We start from the raw sequence: 12,821 nt of genomic DNA on the forward strand, positions 1-12,821 counted from the left end.
AAAAAACAGTGTTGAAGAAAATGATTTCTTTTTTTCAGGTGCTGGTTCAGTGATGGGATTTGGAACCAAAAAAGTATTAGACTATTCAACTCGGAACAAACACTGTAAGATGTGTGACATGGCAAGGGAACATTGTAAGAGTGTAACACCACATGACTGCAGAAAAAACCATGATGGATCATCAAAATCCATGGAATCCAGTGTTGCAGTGGAATTGTTTAAGAGGAGTGGTGATGCTGGTCTAAATTACTCCATACTGGTAGGTGATGATGACTCCACTACCCTTAGCAAACTACGAGCTGAAGTAGATGAAAATATTGGAAAATGGTCTGACATCCAACATGCCAAGAGAGCCATTGGCAACCAGCTTCACAATATAAAAAACAAACACAAAGAACTCACACAATCAGTCATAGAGCACATTCAGTACTGTTTCGCATGTGCATTAAAACAAAACAAGGAAAACGTAAGTGGTATAAAAAAGGCACTACCAAGTATTGTATCTCACATATTTGGTGATCACAATAATTGTGATACTATTTGGTGCAAGGCCCTTACTAATCCTAACTATCTTCCTAAACACCTACCAAGACAGAAGTACCTGAATAGTGATCTTTTGAGAGCTGACTTGAATAGTATTTTACAGCTGTATGCATCAAATGCTGATAAACTTGCTCCGCTTGGTTCAAGCCAGCAAAACGAATCACTGAACAATATCATTGGCAGTAAGGCACCAAAGATCCGCCACTATGGTTGTAGCGAATCCAATGATTTCAGAGTTGCAGCTGCAGTTGCCCAAAAAAATTTAGGCAGAAGTTACATTTCTAAAGCAGTGGCTACCATAAAACTGTCACCAGGTGTACATACTTGTACATTTGCTTCAAAACAGGACAAAATACTAAGCAGAAAGCAGAAGGATCAAAATAAAGCAAAATATAAAAAGAGGAGGCGTGAGTTGAAAGAACAAAGGAGTAGAAAGAAAATGAGACAAGAGGTTAGAGAAGGTACCCAATATGAACAGGGTTGTGGATACCATAACATCAGACAGACTGTGGAGATTCCTGGGGCTACAGTCAAACCTGAGCTAATACAGTACCATCCAAATGAAGAAAATATAATTATCTTTGATTTAGAAACAACAGGTACAGGTCAGTGTCATTACAAGATCATAATTCCTTTGTTTGTAATGCATTTTGATTATTGACTGTACACATGTCAGGGCTTGCGTTCACTTATAATTCTTGTATTTTTACTCAATTAACAAGTGTACCTAAATTTTCAAAACCTATTGAGTGAACTGTATGCAAAAGAAATCCTAGTTTCTAAGACCGTAATACCTTGTTCCACACAGCCAAAATTACTTTGCACTGCACTAAAGAAATGTGAAGCCTGCATGTGTATAATCATCAAGAAATCATGTTTGTGTGTGTGTGCGGGGGGGGGGGGGGGTCATTGAAATTGCCTAATAGAATGGGGACGTGCCATTGAAATTGGTACTCCCGATTTTTTATAATTATTAAATGGGGATTCAGCGCAAAATAGTTGATGCAAACTGATGAGTTAACCTGACATTTTGCATGCATGCACAGTTTATACTAGCATCTACTGTAAATGTATTAATGATTCACTGGGTTTTAATTTCACTATTTTCGCTGATAAGTTAAATCCGCTGAATTAAAACACAGTGAATATGCTGAAAACATTGAAATAGTTAAATTAAATGTCAATAAAAATAAATTATTGTACAGTACCTTGTTTTGTGATTCTTATTTGATAAAAATATGGGTGTAGACTTTGTCCTTTCTCTAGTATAAAATTTGTTATTTTTGAGGGCTCAGTGGCATCCCCCCTCCACACAGCAATATGTTACGTGACACCTGGGCATAAATTGCTGCTAAGATCATAATAAATATACCTGCTAATAATTTTTTTCAAATATATGTGTAGGTCACGATGCTGAAATAACTCAGATATCTGCAATAGGAATCAATGAATCAAGAGAAACTGTTTTTAACAGTTACGTTTTGCCTGAAAATGAAATTACACCAAGAGTTCAACACATCACACATCTACAAACAGCCATGATGGGAAATGAAAGGAGACTCCTATATAATGGAAATGTGGTACCCAGTACATCAATAGCTGAAGGACTAACCAATTTTGCTGCATTTCTTGATCAGCAAAAAAATCCAGTTGTTTTAGTTGGTCACAATACAATGCCCATGCATTTGATATGAGGCATTTTGTCAGGGCCATTATCAATTGTAACCAAACTGAGATATTCTGTAATTTAATCAGCAGTTTTGGAGATACATTGCCTCTGTTTAGATCTTTATATCCCGGGAAACAATCATATTCCCAAAGTTCTCTTTACAGTGATTTTTTAGATCAACAGTACAATGCTCATAATGCAATTGATGATGTGTGTGCTTTGCAGCAACTACTTCTGTCATGTCATATCTCCGCAGTCTCATCTTTCATAGGGTATTGTAAAACAACACAGTCTGTTATTGATCTAGTCAGATTTACTGATAGATGTAGGCCACTTTTACATACTTTACAGCCATTAGTATCTACAAATGTCATCAGCAGTGGAATGTCTCAAAAAATAGCAAATTCTGGTCTCAATTATGAACATCTACTTTTAGCATTTCAGAGATCAGGTACAGAAGGCTTAGAAAATTTATTAACAGAAAAATTTAATGGTAAACCCAGAGTTACATCATCTCGGAAAATCATTGAGAGTTTGTGTACGTATTTTGGTAACAAGCAGACAGCTAGTGTTGAGTAAATTGAACTTGGTTATAAGTCTATGCTTATTATGCAAGGTGCCAACCATAGTGTGATTTCATTACATTATTAATCTTCATTACATTACCTACCATTCTTTTGTAATACATTGTCTTATTACATTATTGATATTCATTGCATTGCTTTCAATGGAACCAGTGCCATTTTATTCTTGCCTTTATTAGCTCCGCTGTCGACTTTGTCGAGCGGAGCTTATCATATGAGTGATTGTCCGTCGTCGTCGTCGTCCGTCGTCGTCGTCCGTGTCAATGTTTTACTTTTTCGACTTCTTCTTGAAAACTACAAGCCTAAATGCTTTGATACTTGGTGTATATGTACCTTGGGTAGACCTCTCTTAGGTTTGTTCATTTCATGTTGATATCTTTAATTCTCTAATTTTGATGAATATTTTTGTCATTTTTGGTAAAAACTGATATTTTCGACTTCTTGTTAAAAACCGCAAGTGCAATTGCTTTGATACTACATCTATAGGTACTACATGTGGACCTCTCTCAGATTTGTTAATTTTGTAATGATATCTTTAATTTTTTAATTTTGGTGAATATTTTTGTCATTTTTGGTAAAAACTTATATTTTCGACTTCTTGTTAAAAACTGCAAGTGCAATTGCTTTGATATTACATATATAGGTACTACATGTGGACCTCTCTCAGATTTGTTCATTTTGTAATGATATCTTTAATTCTCTAATTTTGGTGAATATTTTTGTCATTTTTGGTAAAAACTTATATTTTCGACTTCTTGTTAAAAACCGCAAGTGCAATTGCTTTGATATTACATATATAGGTACTACATGTGGACCTCTCTCAGATTTGTTCATTTTGTAATGATATCTTTAATTCTCTAATTTTGGTGAATATTTTTGTCATTTTTGGTAAAAACTGATATTTTCGACTTCTTGTTAAAAACCGCAAGTGTAAATGCTTTGATATTACATATATAGGTACTACATGTGGACCTCTCTCAGATTTGTTCATTTTGTAATGATATCTTTAATTCTCTAATTTTGGTGAATATTTTTGTCATTTTTGGTGAAAAGTGATATTTTCGACTTCTTGTTAAAAACCGCAAGTCCAATTGCTTTGATACTACATATATAGGTACTACATGTGGACCTCTCTCAGATTTGTTTATTTCGTGATGATATCTTCAATTCTCTAATTTTGGTGAATATTTTTGTCATTTTTGGTAAAAAGTGATATTTTTGACTTCTTGTTAAAAACCGCAAGTCCGATTGCTTTGATATTACATATATAGGTACTACATGTGGACCTCTCTCAGATTTGTTCATTTTGTGATGATATCTTCAATTCTCTAATTTTGGTGAATATTTTTGTCATTTTTGGTAAAAAGTGATATTTTCGACTTCTTGTTGAAAACTGTAAGTCCGATTGCTTTGATATTACATATATAGGTACTACATGTGGACCTCTCTCAGATTTGTTCGTTTTGTGATGATATCTTCAATTCTCTAATTAATTTATTTTGGTGAATATTTTTGTAATTTTTGGTAAAAAGTGATATTTTCGACTTCTTGTTAAAAACTGTAAGTCCGATTGCTTTGATACTATTCATATTGTTCATTTTCTAATGATGTCTTCAGTTCTTTAATTGAAATGTGCATTGCTAACAGCGGAGCTATCTCAGCTGATAGGCTGCTTGTTATTGATATTTTCTTTACACCTTATTACTATCCTTTGCATTGTGAATTGCTTACTTAATATAATATTCCCTGACTGTGACAACTGAAGGAAGGCTTCCATGTATCTTAGCTTCCATGAATTACCGGTACAGTGTATATGTATTTGTAGCTGACTGGTTTAAAATGCATATCATAAAGTATATACCCTTACACTGCATAATATTATTTATATATATATATATATATATATATATATATATATATATATATATATATTATTTATTTATTTATTGACAAATGAACAATTATTTTTAGCTCCGCTGTCGACTTTGTCGAGCGGAGCTTATCATATGAGTGATTGTCCGTCGTCGTCTCCGTCGTCCGTGTCAATGTTTTACTTTTTCGACTTCTTCTTGAAAACTACAAGCCTAAATGCTTTGATACTTGGTGTAGATGTACCTTGGGTAGACCTCTCTTAGGTTTGTTCATTTCATGTTGATATCTTTAATTTTCTAATTTTGGTGAATATTTTTGTCATTTTTGGTAAAAACTGATATTTTCGACTTCTTGTTAAAAACCGCAAGTGCAATTGCTTTGATATTACATTTATAGGTACTACATGTGGACCTCTCTCAGATTTGTTAATTTTGTAATGATATCTTTAATTCTTTAATTTTGGTGAATATTTTTGTCATTTTTGGTAAAAACTGATATTTTCGACTTCTTGTTAAAAACCGCAAGTCCAATTGCTTTGATACTACATATATAGGTACTACATGTGGACCTCTCTCAGATTTATTCATTTTGTGATGATATCTTCAATTCTCTAATTTTGGTGAATATTTTTGTCATTTTTGGTAAAAAGTGATATTTTCGACTTCTTGTTGAAAACTGTAAGTCCGATTGCTTTGATATTACATATATAGGTACTACATGTGGACCTCTCTCAGATTTGTTCGTTTTGTGATGATATCTTCAATTCTCTAATTAATTTATTTTGGTGAATATTTTTGTAATTTTTGGTAAAAAGTGATATTTTCGACTTCTTGTTAAAAACTGTAAGTCCGATTGCTTTGATACTATTCATATTGTTCATTTTCTAATGATGTCTTCAGTTCTTTAATTGAAATGTGCATTGCTAACAGCGGAGCTATCTCAGCCGATAGGCTGCTTGTTATAGTTCACTGTGATGTTTATTTTATGGTGCAGGTTCATAAATAATGAGATTTACTCACCATAACATCTAAGACATTGTTGAATAAAGTATAGAAACTGTAAAATAACACTTATCTAAAGATTCCAAAATTAACATTGTTTCATTCAAACAAACATGACCTATAACCCCTGGGGGAGGGGTACACCAATTGAAAATGTACACAGGTTTGCACCATGACAGTATAGATCCCTCTTTTTCATGCCCGGCCGATCTTGTTGATCCTTTTTCAGACATAAAAATCTCAGACCAAAATGGAAGTTCATACATATTTTATTTATGCATACATGTTTGTATTTGCCCAATTTCCAGTTGCTGGGGAGCCCCTACCCAAAATTAATGGAAGTACACCCCCATGCCTATTACTGGGGGAGATACCCTGCTGTACCCTGCACTGATGTTTAACATTCCTAATTTGGTAATTCTAACTCCCTCTTGTCTATTTTGATATGATACAATGTTGCTGCATCAATTTCAAGTGCATAATCTAGTTGTACAATTACCACCATTGACCACCGAGGGCGCTCTTTTAGTCTGTACAATTTCGAACATATCAGACATTTGATTCTGTATAGTGGCAGTTGTGGACTGTTGACCCACCTTTTTTTTCTAAATGACTGGTGAAGAACCATGGTTAGATTATTTTTAGCAAATTTCAAAAATATTTACCGTACATTTTTTATTTTATTCTTGTATCTTTCTAAGTGAGCAGTTTTTTGGTTAGAAAACTGAAACATATTTTATTTAATAAATTGATTTTTAGACAAAAATAAAGATTACACATGCCTTGTTTTGTTCCAATATTTGTGTATATGACGCTGTATGCTGATAATAATACACATAGGTCTATGTTTTTTTTTGAAATATTTTAGTTCATTGACAATTAGATAAAGCTTTGATAAAATTTGACCTTTGACCTAACTTGTGGCAATATCACAAATTCTGGACGGTAGATTTTTCTGAAAACTAAAATTAAGGATAATTACATTGTGTTGACCAACTATGGTAAGTTTCACTATAATCTGTCTGTAAGTGATTTTTTGAGTCTAAGGTCCTGTTCTACCTTAACCCACGTTAGCATTATCCACCAAAACAACTTAGCAACCAAAGGGCTTCCACATTTCATGCAGGTTGTCGTGTAGGTCGTCGTAATTTATATTTGCAGATGATAATTTCATTATAGGTCATGAAAAACAATAAAATGCCACGACTGGGTCAGCCTACACACTGACCTGCAGCAAATATCAGATTTATAATAATCAAACAGAATTTGGGAAAGTAATAATTTGTTCAGACTGACTACACAAATGGTCAATAAATATCCAATCTGATTAAAATAAGATCCCAGTTTTATTTTATTTTATTTTATTTTATTTTATTTTTTTATTTCATTTCATTTCATTTCATTTCATTTCATTTCATTTCATTTCATTTCATTTCATTTCATTTCATTTCATTTCATTTTATTTTATTTTATTTTATTTTATTTTATTTTATTTTATTTTATTTTATTTTATTTTATTTTATTTTATTTTATTTTATTTTATTTTATTTTGATCTATTATTTATTTGTTGATAGTTTTTTAAAGTTTCGGTAATTTTTACTTATTTTATAGACTACTAAAAACTGGTATGGATAGTAAATAGAAATGTATACAGTAAATGTATGACCCAAATGAATACATATTAATTCGTTACAGATAGTCCAACTTTATTCATCCAAACTGTCAGCTAAGATTGCTGTCTACCTCTCTCGTTATCCTTTCTCTCTTACAATGTGTTACAAACTCTATAAACTCTAAGGCGTGGCAGAGTAACCATGCGACCAGCCAATCGCTGCAGTTGTTGGCACGATCACGCGATTACCAGGGATGTGTCTCATGGTTAAAGCTTTGTAAAGTCGCCACTACTAAATACAATAAGTAAATTTACCAAATTCCTGAAATATATGTTCATAATCTCCGCCCTAAACATGCAAATTGTTGTTTCTAAACAATAGTGCCACGGCGTGTACCAGTACATATTGGTATAATTTTAAAAGCTAATGGGAAATTTAATGAGACTACCGGTATATATAGTCTAGCAAATAAAGCTACAAAGGCTATATTTTGTCAACAAAAAGCATCCAGAGAAACAAACTGCAAGACATATCTACATATATTCAAGGCTTGTGTAAAACCCACATTATTGAATGGATAAAAACTTACCAGAAAACACTAACAAAACAGGCATTTTATGAAAGAACAACATTATTTCAATGGGTTAAATCAGTTTAAAAAATTATACACATTATTCAGTGAATTCCTTAGATACAGATTGAAAAATTATCATTCACAACTTTAAAAAGACATATATTGAATTCTGGAAGTCATACATCAAAAATGAAAATAGCAAATTTTGATGTTAGTAAATAGTAAACGTACAATTTATTACAATATGAAATTCAAATAGTTTTGCACTTGAAACTCTTGAGACACATGTCACATAATGAATTAATTGTTGATACTGAAAACGCTGATGTTCGGATGTACAGCCCCTTTAAGTTTCTCTTGTACATCCTTACATGTAGGGCCAAACTGTTCAGTTGTTTGATTTAAACCATGGGATTGGATCTTTTCCACCTTAGAACACAATATTCTAGTAAAAACACTATTACTATCTCCTGACTTGGATCCAGCTGCGTCTTCATGTGTACCAGATGATGTCATAATTTCTACATTATTCATCAGTAACGATTGACTTACTTTGCACATAAATATTTGCATTGCATTGCAAGCGTCCAATATGTATAGTCTGCGAATAGCTTTCTTGGAAGCAGATAAGTTAAGCAGATCATTACCATCAAGGCTACTGTTCGCAGAACACAAGAGTTTCACTAGAGCAGGAGGAGTACAGTGCCCACTGTAGTACAGTATCACGTTATGGCGACGATCTGCACCGAGTGTCTTCTTTACTAATTCCTTTGAAACCCTTTCGATCTCCTCTATTGTAGCTTTTTCGCCAGGTATTATACAGATTTTATCGTATCTAAAATAGACACAAGTATAGTTTGGTTACTTATCATGTACCTCATGTAGGAGCATATTCAAAAGGTTCTTTTCAGACAAATGACAATACCTCCCCGCGATCCCCCTGTAAATAATTTTATATATACTTACTCAGCAATACCCGAGTCAATACATGCCTGACGAAAGTCGTTCACATCATTTTCAAATTTTTTTCTTTCTTCATCATTGTTCCCTACTCCACCAATACAGATAACATAGTTGACATCTAAACATTGTAAGAAAAAGTGTTATTAATAGCTAGTTTAAGGAATCATAAATATGGCGTCTCTCTCACCATCCCATTATGTACCATGATCAATGAATTACATATCATGATACATTAGCTGTACTACTGCTGAACTTTCTGAAGTATTTATAGTTGAAATTACATTCCATTTTAAAAAGTATCGGTTGCACCAGTAACATTTTCATTCTTAGCATTGACATCATTTTATTTAGTAATTGAACCTTATTACGTAAAATAAAGTCTCTCACACTCATACTGGGAACCCAGGAATTTGAATTGAGATTCTTTGCTTTGTTTTTCAGAAACACAATATGCATACTATTATTTTTTTGTAATTATTGTAATTTTATACATTTATTTTCAATTTTCTGGATGCTGTATATGTACATCATTTTAACATTTTATTCCAATTAAGGCAGTCAACTTGTTTTATTGTAGTATATATTTCTTCATTGACTGAAAAGGTTGTAATTACTGGTAGAAATCGTTTACTGTTTGGCTATTTTTACTACCTTATACTAAAATTTGTTTGGATATTTAGAGTACTAACAAATTCCCACTTCCGGCCCGGTTAAAATTGAAATACACCATGAATATTCACTTTTGAGACATAATTTCGATTCGATAACTGTTCGATTGGCATATCAAAATCCTTTATTTGAATAGGACATATTCTATATATTCACTAAAATAAAAACATTGCCATGTTTCTAGGCATACAATAAACTTGAAACTTGAATATGACGACAGTACAAAGGCCAAAAGCGTTGTTATGCTAATTTGACTTCCGGTTTAGTTGAAAGATTTTTCGAATTTTCTCTACGATAGCTAGTAACTGCAGCTGACACTGGGGGCGCTTTTCTTCCGGGTCAATAAAGTGACCAGAAAAAGCAGACACACCAGTGTGAAATTGGTACGCAATATAAAAATGCTACTGCCAGAGAACTGGTGAAGATTGTGAACCGTAAGTGCCTCAGCACAAAGACTGTTGTGTAAAACAAGGGAAATGTATTGTAGTGTTACCTCTGTGTAATTTACAATATATCCGCATTAACCTTCACTATTAAGGACACTATGGGAGTAGAAGCAAGGCTGGGCAAATTTTGCGAACTAGTAGTTAGTTGGAATTACCAGACATTGTGGGATATCAGAATAAGGATGATAAACAGCAAGTGATATTTCCAGAGATATAGTTGGTATTGAAGCAATGAAGTGGCCTATTAACCCATGAAACGTACTCACATATATCCATGCATATCATCCTGTCTTATTGTGTGGGGCAAAGCTATCGTGTACACAATCATAATAACTGGAAATAGTTTTATATGGAACGCCAAGACTACCTTCTGCACTCAAAAAAGGTAATACGATGCTGGTTTTATAATATACGATGCATAAACTTTTATATATGATGCGGAAACTTTAATATACGATGCAGAAACTTTGATATACGACCCAAAATCATTAATATACGACCCCCAAACCTTTAATATACCACCCAAAATCATTAATATATGATGCAAATACTTTATTATACGATGTAGAAACTTTAATATATGAAGCAGAAATTGTAATATTGTAATAAAATAGCCGCCTAGTACATTGTACACCCCTCCCTTTTTCATGTCTTGTTCGGATCGAACATCAACTCTTGTAATAGAATCTCGAAGACGCGTGAAGACAGATCAACAAGTAGACATATCCGAAGTGCTGGGATGACAACTGATACTTTACAGTCCATGAGTATATTGTTTGAAAACGTCCGAAGAGGCCTCTTGAAATAGATACACTTGTTTATGACCTCCAATTGAGAAATTTAATAGTATCCAAGTAGTGAAGCGTATTTATTGCAAGTGAAATATCATCTTCACGTATCTCCCGAATTGCGGTATTACTAAATATGGATGTCAACATAGCCCGCTTTGGACAATAACAAGATTCTTAAATTCTACCTAAAAAGGATATTTAGAGAAATTGGCCAATGAGAGTACAAATCCCAAATAATTCCGAAGAATCTGAGAAATTCTTGCTATGCCGTATTTTGTATAAAAAGGCCTGTTTTTCACTGTAAACTTGTCTCTGACTACGGACTCTTGTTTAGCTAACACCACTAATCCCTTGATTAACTCTAGTTATAATTTCACGGTCAATTGAAACATTATATAACCTTTAAGGTAGTGGGACTATTATTTGCATACTTGTTTTCATCTTCTAATTGTGACCAAACGACTACAAAAGAAAGTATATATTTTTGGAATCGCCAGACTTCAAGCTTTTCAAAGGTGTGTTTGCCATGCCCGTATCTGCATTCTATGGTGCGTTACTCAATCAAAAGTGAAAAAATACTTTTTTTGTAAAAAAAAAAAATTACGCATTTATGCTGGTGATAAGAAGGTTTTTTTTTTCACTTTTCCTAGTTGTTCAATAGTCTGGTAAATTGAATGTGTCTGGTCAGTTTTATTCAAGCAGTGCGTTTTGAAAAGTAGTGCCTGTGGTGAAACCAAATACTCTCATTGTTAGTTGACCGGTTTACAGATACTTGTAAAGTGATAGTGTCCAAAGTTCATATATTGATTTACAGTGGAATTCAGTTGGCATAGCAACCCAGGCTATGGGAAACTGAGTAGCAGGCAGTACTGCCCAGTGTCATCACGAGACTCTGCGTCTAAATATAGCGATATCTCATTAAAAATCCAGACTTGATTCAATAGCTCGAATGTAGGTTTGAGTACAAGTACGCTCTGTACTCTTTTATAAAAGACTGAACTTAATCCTTGTAAAAACACCAACCACAGATATTGTCAATATTTGATGTATTTTTGGAACTTAATTAATTAGCGTCTGACCATACAAATTTTCTGTATGTGTTCTCTCTATTTTTGTGTTGTATTATTAAACCATTTTAACTTTATATTTCCTTTGTCTGAGTATATTTTATCGAAATAGGAGCTAACCCGAGTTGACCCCTTCGCCCTTCTGGTATGATTCCTCATTGTCATGACCCAGTGTACCAGCCATTCATTAGGAAATAAGCCTTCAATTTATGATAACTGAACCTTGTGAATATGTGAAGCTAAATTACCTTTATCATTTGGCAACGCTACCTTACGCTACCTTTTCGAGACGTCGCTCATATTCACTAAAGTAGAATTCGTGCTACTGTTTAACCCTCAGTAACACAAGGTACATTAACCGAAGGGGTGTTTGGGGGATTGCTTCCTTGCAGAGTTCCTCCTTGCTCCCCAACAGAATTTTGTTACAATATATGACGTGCAAATTATAATATACGACGCAGACGCTTTAATAAACGGTTAAGAAACTGTAATACGTGATGCAGAAACTTTAATATGTGATGGTATGTATGCTGCAGATATTTTAGTATACGTTGTAGAAACTTTAATATATGACGTAACAATTTATTTTAATATACGACCCAGAAACTCTAATATATGTTGCAGAAACTTCAATATACGATATGGAAACTTTATTATATGATGAAGATACTTTAATATATGATGTGCAAACTCCATTATGTTACGTGCAAACATATATGACGCTGTGCGATGGCGCTCTTCATACATGTATGAACTTCATAGCAATTACTTTGATTTTCTGAGCATGCTCAGAATTGTCTTAAAACTAGCCATATTTGAACCAGCCATCTTTGATGAACTGCAAGTAGCAAGCATGTCAGTAGAGATGGCACGCCCTTCTGTTGATTCATCTGTCATGTCTGATGTCCTTATGACTCTTAATTTAGTCTTATAAACAAATGTTCCAGGAAGAAAATATAACTCCTGATATTGTGGGAATGTTAACAGTTCCTGAGTTGGAATATCTTGGCATACACAGTTGAAAAGAC

At 33.4% G+C, this 12,821-nt stretch overlaps 1 pseudogene across 1 annotated transcript; it reads left to right on the forward strand.

The window, feature by feature from the left end:
• The first annotated feature begins 30 nt into the window (after positions 1-30).
• Positions 31-2,917, forward strand: LOC146725351 (uncharacterized; annotated as a pseudogene). Its single transcript, XR_014928820.1, has 2 exons — positions 31-1,148; positions 1,948-2,917. The product of XR_014928820.1 is annotated as an uncharacterized LOC146725351 (transcript).
• Positions 2,918-12,821: the final 9,904 nt, after the last annotated feature.

The sequence above is a fragment of the Saccoglossus kowalevskii genome, unplaced genomic scaffold (genome assembly GCF_978046115.1).
Source record: "Saccoglossus kowalevskii unplaced genomic scaffold, keSacKowa6.1 SCAFFOLD_285, whole genome shotgun sequence".
NCBI classification, from domain to species: domain Eukaryota; kingdom Metazoa; phylum Hemichordata; class Enteropneusta; family Harrimaniidae; genus Saccoglossus; species Saccoglossus kowalevskii.